Genomic DNA, 10,717 nt, shown 5'->3' on the forward strand with positions numbered 1-10,717 from the left:
ATAACTAGTAACCGAGATGGTAGTAGAGCAGAACAGAGTTAGCTATCGTCATTAGAAGACCTGTAACTCTTTACCTAAGCTTTATCATGTAGAGAGAATAGAAGTAGCCATCATCATTGGCAGAAGTGATCAAGCTATCGTTATTAGAAGACTTGTACAATCATACCTGATCTTCACCATGTAAACTAAGAAGAATATATATATTTTTATACTTCGTGTTTTCTACAAGAACCTCCTCACCGAATCATCATGAGTTTAACACATCGTCGTCATAAACAAGAAGATAATCCTGACTTCGTAAGTGATCTACAAACCCCAAGACACTCCATTGAAGATGGAAGTGCAATACCAACCGACTTAGCGTAAGATTATCGCAAGTCTAACATTACCTCATAGGGTGCCTTATCATACAAGGCACAAGCCCTAAAATATATTTATATATATGTGCGTGTCTGTATATAGGTAAGTATGTGGGTACAAATGCGTTATGCTAAGTATTAATACCACAAGACATTTCATTATCTCCCAGCCAAGGAGAACCATTTAAGGAAAGTAGGCTAGAGCCCTGAAGAAGTTCCTTTCGGATCAAGACCACCGTCAGGGAAGGTGGATGGCAAAACGGATTTGATGACATTCTTGAGCTCCTAAAGAGTAGACGAGTTCGAGGAAAACCTTTTATGAGCAGAACTGATATCAATGTTACTTTCCTGACTGGAAATCTTCCGGCATCGGTCCAAATCGGTAATTATGTCTGTAAATACTACTCTTGTGTGTATAAGCTGCTTATGTTTGCACAAGAATATTACTGGCAATCTTACGATCTATCTGTGATTTATGTTGCTCAGTAAGATATCTGCCCATAAAACTGTTGATAGGCCCAAGATATAGAGTAAGACGAATTTCATTTAAATATATTCAAGGTTCATTCTTGTATATACATTTTAGTGATATCATTTCCTTATTGAATTAAGCAAACAAACTGTTCGTACGTTAATTCATTTAGGAGCGATAAGAAAGTTTATGAAAATTAATCTCACTATTTCTCCTTATTTGTTATATTCGATGTTTCTCAAGCAGTCAGAGAGAGAGAGAGAGAGAGAGAGAGAGAGAGAGAGAGAGAGAGAGAGAGAGAAGAGAGAACCTTACAAAAGCCACAAAAATGACTGTCATGATAACAATGAATTTTTCGGGAGAGTTGGGAAGGCAATCTAAGCGGATCGAAAGTACTATATCACCGGACTGACTGCAGCAGCCGATTGAGGCGAATCCCTCTGCCTGAGATCGGTCTTCATCATTTGAATCCCTGAATATAAAAGGCACCAATAACAATACTTCGGTATACGGTGATCGAAAGCAACTTGCCTGGACTGAAACTGATAAAAAAGTAAGTAAAAATTGAACTAAAGATTCTTCGGCGCAATCGAGTTTTCTTTACAACATACAATGCTGTATGACCCGTGGCCTATTAAGCTTTCAGCCACGGCCCGGTGGTGGCCTGTCCTTTAGTCACTAGACGTACGATCATGGTTAAAATTAACCTTAAATCAAATAAAAACTACTTAGGTTAGAGAGATGCAATTTGGTATATGCGATGATTGGAGGGTGGACGACAAACATACCAATTTGCAGCTCTCTAGCCTCAGTATTTTGAAGATCTGAGGGCGGTAAGAAAAAGAACGGACGGGCACACAAAGCCATCTCAATACTTTTCTTTTACAGAAAACTAAAATGTTTTTTAAAAGATGTGTCAAAGTTGAACAATATTGATCATTAAGAATTACTGTGTGTACTTTACCAATGAGTGAAACTGAAGCTTAATAGTTCGAGTAATAGGAAAAGTTTAGAGTTTTAAGAGTAAAGGCAACAATTTACCTTTACTCCGGTGAAACGTTTCAAAGCACTACTGGAAGATATGAGCAATACTGTACCCTATTCACCTATAATTAGTACTTTCTAACGTAAATTTTAGAACTGTTAACAAACTGGTTTAATTCTAAGATTGGGCCATCTACAGTACATGCGTAGCTGTCTATTGTTATCTTTTTAAGCTTATACTGTAGTATTTGTACAACCAAAAGTAACCTATTTTTTTGTATTGTATTCTATTTCCGTTCTCTAGTGATGAGTGACGCCCCACACCCACCTCACCATCGGTCCTTCTCAAGGATCTCAGGCAACGTTGAACTGCTACGATGTTCCTTCTCTATCCATAACGTTATTGGACCACTGGTCATTCCGATTGAACGTCTCTTCCGTAGCTCTTTTAAGGAATCACTTATTGTTTTGTTGTCTCTCACGAACTCGTCCGAACTCTTCACGCACCGAGTCTCATATTTAGCAATGGGAGTATTGGGGAAACATCCAGTGTCACGTATGTGGGGTACAAACATATTTCCAGAGATGGAAACATCTTCCGTGTTTGTCTAGAATGGTTACGAAAAAGCCACAATAATATTTAGAAATAAATCTAAACAGATCGTTTTCTATCATCTGTTTGGATTTATTCTTGAATATATTTGTACCCATATGTGGATTTGTTTCTCCATTGGCAGTAATGCTTACACTGTGTGATTGGGGAACAGTGACATTACCACCTATAAATTCTAAAACATTCTGATAATTATTGATGTCATATAAATAAGAGTTGCTTTTAACGTTACATAAAGGAGACCTTCTACCGACAGCATAAAAGTTTTGAGTTTCAAACATAAAATCCGGTGAAAATTCGACAATATTTTCACTTGAAAATAATCTTGAATGAATATCGACGCCAATTTCGTTATTAAAGATTTCTTAATATTTTCTAATATGAAGTTAGTTTTGAACCACTTAATCTATTATTTCATCCATATTTACTTTAAATTAAAGAAAAATTCCGCGTCCACTATGCTAATTTCTTTCGTCAGTACTGGAAAAGAAATCATGACTGCAAGGATCTTCTATAATATTTTTCTAACAGAGATTCTGACGTAATGCCACATCATGTCAGCTTTTTTATTTAAAACCGAAAAGAAAGGCAAGAGTAAAATAAGTCAGCAAAACTCCTTAATTAAACAAATGACCTCAGGTAACATTAGCTGCTTCTACGAGGCGTTATTTACATAATTGCTGGGCTGCATAACAAGAGGAGTAGAGAATAAGGAACAAAATCAAATAAATGAACTTTCTTCAAGAAAAACTCTGGCGAAAAGGGAACTTTGGTGTTTGTTTAGGGAGAAACAAAATCGAGCCAGGACTAATTTTTTTTGTTCCGTTTTCCCCATCTCAATGAACAGGCCCCGTAAGGGGTTAATGCCGTCACTACACCTCATGCGGGTTACTTTAGGTATTATTTAATTTTTTTGCAGCGTCCCTTCGGCCCCTTTGTCCAACCCCTTTGATTCCTTTTACTTTTCATCGTGCAACTAAGAAACTTTACTCCTGTTATACCTTTCAAACCTTTTTGGTGTCAATTTCCGTTTCAGCGCTAAATGACCTCATAGGTCCCAGGGCTTGGCTTTTGGCCTAAACTCTATATTCTATTCTATTCAATGAGCCGAAAGCTTCTCTTGTCCTCTTAAGGAAATGGAAGATTTAAAAGACGGGATTAAAAGAATGGATTCTACCTCGTCTTTCGTCGACTGTCCCCTTCACCTGAGAGACAAACTATTGTCGTCGAAAACAATATCTATTTCTTTATGAGACAGCTGTAACGAGCAGTGAAAAAGCGTTTTTAATATTAGTTGACTTTTTCTCCACGCTGTCACCTCTCATTGTTCTGACGCCACAACTATATGACGGATTATAAAGCCCGGCCTCCACAAATTCATTTATGGTCCAAAATTTCATTTTCAGCTTCGTACTAGATACATGTGTAATTGTAAAAGCCACAATGCCCTCTTAACTTCTAGAATTCTTCCCGGTTTTTGGATAAGCTTGTCACTACAAAACCTTTGGATCCAGTTGCAATAAATATGAAGAATTCATGATGTCTGGTAGTGGGGGATGACTCTGAAAAGTAGGAGCCCAGCACTGGCTCATGAATGCATGAAGGGCAACTTTGTTGTACGTATGACCAAGCACGAATTCTCAGTACTTCCGCTTGATCAAGCACATGAACAGGTAAATGCTGTCGTTAAGGGTGATGGTGGAGCCATTGGGTTCACTGAAAATCCATCAGGCCTGAGGAGATGGATGGTCTCTGGCCCTGAGGTGAGTCATCTGGTGTCCCTCAATGAAACTGAGGCAAAAAGGAAAGAGGCTAGTGATCACCTTTTTTCACCATGAGCAGACTCCACATGCCAGCAGACATTCTTGAAAAGGGTCCAAAAATTATCTCAGTTCCTGCAAGACTTGGGAAACCCTTTCCAGAAAAACAGTGTAGATTTGATTGCACTAAACTCCAAAGATGCTGCTCATCCTAGTAGCTCAGCTCAGCTTGTTCATACTCACTTAAAGAAAGGAAAGTCCCAGTAGAAGGGATTTGTGAAAAGCTTACCTAATAATCCAACCTCGTGCTATGAGCCCATCAGGAAGAACAGACTTGACGTCTTCTCTCAAAATAAGGCTGTTACAGAACCATCAAAACAGAAAAAAAGCTGAAAGAAGAATGTCAGCTTTTCTCAAAGCTCTTTATTTCCAGTTAAAGCAGGGAATGCATGCAACCTGCAGGAATTCTTTAAGCATGAGATTCAGTTGCTCCCTGCATCTCTAAGAAAGGGTGAACAGATTTACAGCTGTTAGAAGTCCCAACTCACCTCCATACTTGATAAACACGTCTCACTTCCGGACCAAATGCCAGAGGTAGATGACATCATCATTAATGGTTCATCTTTCGTCCATGCACTGCCACCCAAAAGATCCAAGACTTTGCAGAATATGCAGCCCTAGACTTTCTGCCAAGAATTAGTGCCTATGCTAATACGTAAAAGTCGTCACATGTTGTCTTTGATGTGTATAGTTCGTCAAGTCTGAAAGCAAACACAAGGTCAAAACGGGACATGGGGAAACCGCAAGGTGACAGAAAAGAACACCACTCCTTCAAACTGGCAAAACTTCTTGAGACACAATGCTATAATAGCTCTTCCACTTCCTGGCAGACAAGATTGCTCTTATGCCTGCACCAAACTTGGTTATTGTCACCAAGTAGGCACACAGGCGCATATCTGTCCATGCCAGACATGCTACAGGACAGGGAAGCAAGTCTACCATGGTCAAAGTCAATGACACAAATGTCCTTGTCATTGGCCTGAGTGTGTTCCGCACTCTACAAAGCATGGGTCTGCAACCGCTGTGGCCAAGGACAGAGCGTTCAATGGATTTGTATTCACAACCAAACTACCGCTACCCCTCTTTACCAGGCATAACAATATTTACTACTTGGGACCTCTCCTTCTGGTCACTTGTCTTCTTCACTTTACTTGAGACTGTAATAATTAGACTTTTTTTTAATGTATGTTGAACATTAGTTTGAGCCTTTTTATTATGTTGTATGTGTTCTTATCTTTTTACAGCTATGATGATGGGGCTCGACCCCGAAAAATCGTTTAATAAATCCTTGCTAAATTACCAGAAGCCGCGCTCCCTTGCTTCCTTATGAATATATATATATATATATATATATATATATATATATATATATATATATATATATATATATATATATAGAAAAGAAACGGAGCAAACACACACACGAATTATGGACACCTGGATGAATCGGAAGGCAGAGAAAGGTCAAGGTCTCGAAGGCGGGGCCATAAAGGAGAAGGAGAGTAATAACAGGAATAAGGACTTTAATCATCTCCCTCACACAGATATATACACAGCTGGACTACGTGCCTGGTCATCTACAGGCTGCTCTATGGGCAAGAGCCCGTGCTGGCATAAGGCCAACTTAATCTTCAACAACGTGTCCAGTCATTCCAGAGATATTTGACAATGAGGACTGTTAGTCCAGGATAGCTGGTAAATTTTTTGTTTTTTGCATAAGTATCTTCGCTTGATACCATCCACTTTCAATGAATAAAAACGAACACAAAAATGTAGTTGTATATATATATATATATAATATATATATATATATATATATATATATATATATATAATATATATATATATATATACACGTTTATTTATTTATTTGTTGGCTTATCTATTTAATGAGTCATCGACTGCAATGAAGCAGGACAGATGAACAAAATAACGAAGTCTCATTGGAGCCCCAACGAAACATAAGGAGAGAGACGGAGTTACATTAAAAGAAATGAAAAGTACGCCGAAAACAAAACAGCTTTTCTTTAACGTCATCCAACATCGCACGTAGCTACAAGGCATTCTCTCTCATGGAGAAAGTGGCTTTAAGACGCCCAGCCGAGAGAAATGGAATTTTGGGAATGCGACATGAGGTATGAGCAGGTACAAATAACACAAACACGCACACATCTCTCTCTCTCTCTCTCTCTCACATATATATATATATATATATATATATATATATATATATATATATATATATATATAATATATATTATTATATATATTACAGGGTGTAACACGAGTTTATGCAAATATTTCAGGAAATAACATATACATTTTAAGGCTTCCATCGTCGGTGAGGGGAGTTTTTAAAATAACTGTTTTCCCTTAACGCTGCTCTCGGCTAAGATGGAGTACACAATGTCTGAGTAGAAAGGGATATGGGGGAGAAAGGTTGATGAAGCGCATCAGTCAACTGGATTGATAGCCTTTCATGAGTTTTTTTTCTCCAGGTATTTGAAAAAATGTAACATTACAGACCCTTCAATTAGTAAATCACATGTGAACAGACTTCACCGTAATCTATTTTCAACAATTAGCTTTTACGTGTCAATAATGTCTTTTTCAACTGACAAAGACGAAAGCCTTTTCTTAGGTGTGTTTTTTTCCGTCGACTGGTGTGTGATGAATGCTTTTGATGGAGAAGGAGAGGTTTTTTATAACATATTTTAAATCTTTGGTCAGTGTGTAATTAATAGGCCTATCTTTGACGGAGGGTAGATTCCATTCGGCTTGCTATTCTTTCCCTCATCGGATTCCAGTGAACACTATTGACGGAGAGGGAGAAGGTTTCCATGAAACACTTATATTTCCCCTTTGTTCAGTATCTAAAGAATACATTTAATTTGGAGTATTTTATTCACATTGGCCTAACTGCCAATTGCCCTTTTCTTTTTTAAACAGTGGAGTTGACTGTTGCAAAAGCCATACATAAACCTCATAGCTGCATATTCCACATTACTGGAATGGTAAGGCATTGTCTCCAGTTTCTTGCTCACAAATGAATGAGGAATCTGGCACTTGTAACCCAGACATGCTCTTGGCAGAAAAGCGAAGCTGCTTAGAGTAACAAGTGAACTTACCAGCTTCATCACCCTCCCCCTATCCCTGACTTCACCGCAAAAGACAGCTTAAAATGCTTATGTTTATAGAAAACTTTCTGCGCAGAATGACTTTTTCTTTCATTTCCAAAATATTTGCATAAACTCGTGTTACACCCTGTATATACATATATAGATGAATATGAGTATGCATATCAATATGCATGTATGTGTGTGTGTGTGGATACTAAAAATAACTAACTATGAGAAGCGAATTTTGCATTACGCGCTGGAAATCAATGATTTATGCTTTTGATTACATCAGTGAGTTAACTGTTTTCATCGGAAGTCATATTTATCTATTAATCATCTGTGACAAACGGGGCACAGTCCTTTTATTTTTAAAGCCTGTTCTACTCTCATAATTAATGCGTAAATGAAAATGATCCGAAGTCATTAATCATTGTCATCGCTTCTGAAACCCATGATCTGACGTCGGAAAAACTGAGGTAAAATTTCGGTCCGGCGAATTTTTCTCCTGAGTTAAAAAGTGGAATTTATTTTGCTGCCAATAAAGCGCTTTTGTTTCATTGCATCGCGGAAAACCAATTTTTTTCATTATTTACTTTTACTTCATTAGGAATGAATGAATGTTTTTTTTTCCACAAATATATATATATATATATATATATATATATATATATATATATATATATATATATATATATATATATATATATTATATACGCATTAAGCTACAAATGTCCTTTAATATCTAATTCGCTCTACTTCAGGATTAATACATCTTCATATATGTTAACTGAAGGGGAATTTTTAGTTGATAATAATTTCGTCGAAACCCGGGTGCGACCCTAGGAACCCAGAAATCAGGACATACAATGAAGCGCCTTTAACCACTCAGCTACCACGAGAGGACATAAATTAACGCCGCCTCTTACCTATAAATCCTTGTCGCGCACAGGTATTCGTTTTTTTGAAGACGGCATCAACCCTCCTCGACCTTGGGAACTGTGTAGTGCTTTTGCTGAAAAAGGACAGATTCATATTTGAAACTTTCCAAAGTTGAAATCAAGCCACTTACTGAGGGAAAACAAGTACATACGTTACTTACCATGATACCATTTTGGACATACACACACACACACACACACACACACGTTCACTCACTCAAATTTAAATCATACACATTTATGTATAAACAGAAATTATCTCTTGTACCTTTATGCATGCTATAAAATATATACATATATTTGTATTCCTGTATTTAGATTTCTATATTCATTTTCATTCCTGTATGTAATTTTGTAATTTTATCTAAAACCAACATTTAACATATTAAATTTTAAACATACATTTAAGGAAACTCTAGCACATGGCATTGTATTTTGAATATTTATTTAACCACTGTTTAAACTTTCACTCTTACTGTCACAGTACATATGTCCTTATGTTCTTTGTATCCAAAACAACGCCCTTAAGCGGTTAATCCCTAGACTAACCAGTACCCATACCTCAAGGTCATACCTCCCACACGATGAAATAAATAGGCCGAAAGGTCAGATTGTATTCGGATCATCAGTTACGTCAGTTCGCGCACAGGCGCGCTACGTAACTCTCGTCAATTTAAACCTTTAATTTTGACAAGTATGGCCTCTAAGAGACCCCTTTCGCCTGGTAATCCCAGGGAGGACCCGCCCTTGGAGGACGAGCAAGGCTTCTCTACAGTAAGGAAGAAGAAGAAGAAGAAACAGAAGAAGATTTTGCCACCAACTTCGACCAATAACAACCTACTCCCTACGAATTCAGCACCGAATACGGCGAGTTACGTGGATTTTCCGACACTTCCGAAGTTTAAAGCTGTCACAGTCGAGGGCCAGACTTCGTATGCTGCAGTCAGGGCCCTTGAGAAAAAATATCCAGAAGCCAACCTCATAGCCAGACCGAATTTAAGGGGAGAATTTATAATTACTCCCAAGGACCAAAAAGCTGCTGAACTACTGAAGAAAGACAACCTGTGCCACCTACTTGATCCTGCTTCAAAAATCAGCAAGGGGATGATTTGCAAAGTCCCCAAATACATCACTATCGAAAGAGTCCTCGAGGTTCCCAACATCATGGAAGCCAAGAGATGTACTGCAAAAGATGGACAGGAAACTCTAAAGATAGAAGCGACCTTCAAGGGCCAAATTCCAGCCAGGGTCAGCCTTGGGATACTTGGCACTTACGAGACCGAAGCCTTCGTACCAGAGCCTCTGAGATGCTTCAAGTGTCAGAGGTATGGACATCACAAAACGAATGTAAATCAGAACACATCTGTGGAGTGTGCAGTGCAAAACACGAGACAGAAGTGTGCTTGAAAAAGTACAAGGAAAAGGGCCACACAGTTGCCCGATGCCCTAACTGCAGCCAGCAACATCATGCTTGGTTTAAGGGATGCCCAGACTGCAGAGGATTTGGAAGGCGAAGGGCATCCCTCCTCCACCTGCAAGGCCACGGCAACCATCACCGCCCAGGAAACCTTCAAGCAACCCCAGGTTCGATCCTAGAACGAACCTACCTCCTGCACCACAAACCACCCAACCTTCCTCACAACCTCCTCAATCCCGGCACTACATCCCCACCTCCTCAACCTCTCCGTATCGCCAAACTCCCGCCCCTCTACCTCCTCCCCCTACCCCCCCAACCCCTCAGGTAACCCCCCTAACCTCTGCATCGCCGAAGACGTCGATTCCTGCTCGTGCCGAAGCAGGAACCCAGACAGAAGACGCAGTTGAAGAAGAAATGCAGATCGAGACACCGACTGTAGCTCCTGTTTTGTATAAAGAAGTAGGAACACAAACAGAGGAGTTTGTAGCTAAGGATAACAGCGAAACTCAGACCTGCAAACAAGAATATAAAACTGCGAACGTCGGAAACGAATACTTCCTCGTAGGAAAATATCAAATCAGAAAGTTCCTGCTGACCTACGAGGAGTTTGAGGCATTTTTAAATAGAGCCATCTTTAACAACGACAGTGGCAGTGGTCATCAGCTGTTTTCTGAGCTCGTCCACGCTCTGTTGGACCTAGAGATCAGTCTCCCAGATGACCTCCTGTTAGAAGATTTTAGATTCAGATCTCAAACATAAAGATCGCCGCTACATGAAAAGTGCTGTTTATAGCATTAACTGCTTTTTCCTTTACTAAACAATCCTCCTTCCCCCTCCGTTTTTCGGCCGCCTCGCGTCTAACGACCGAATATTTCAACTGTCACTCTAACTACCGCTTAAGCTGTCGCTTACTTTTGTTATCCTGTTTCTAGAACTGATAATATTTCGTTTTTCCTTCGTCGTTCCCTATTGCTAAACGATCGGCGCTCTCTGCT

The sequence above is a fragment of the Macrobrachium nipponense genome, chromosome 3 (assembly GCF_015104395.2).
Source record: "Macrobrachium nipponense isolate FS-2020 chromosome 3, ASM1510439v2, whole genome shotgun sequence".
Classification (NCBI taxonomy): domain Eukaryota; kingdom Metazoa; phylum Arthropoda; class Malacostraca; order Decapoda; family Palaemonidae; genus Macrobrachium; species Macrobrachium nipponense.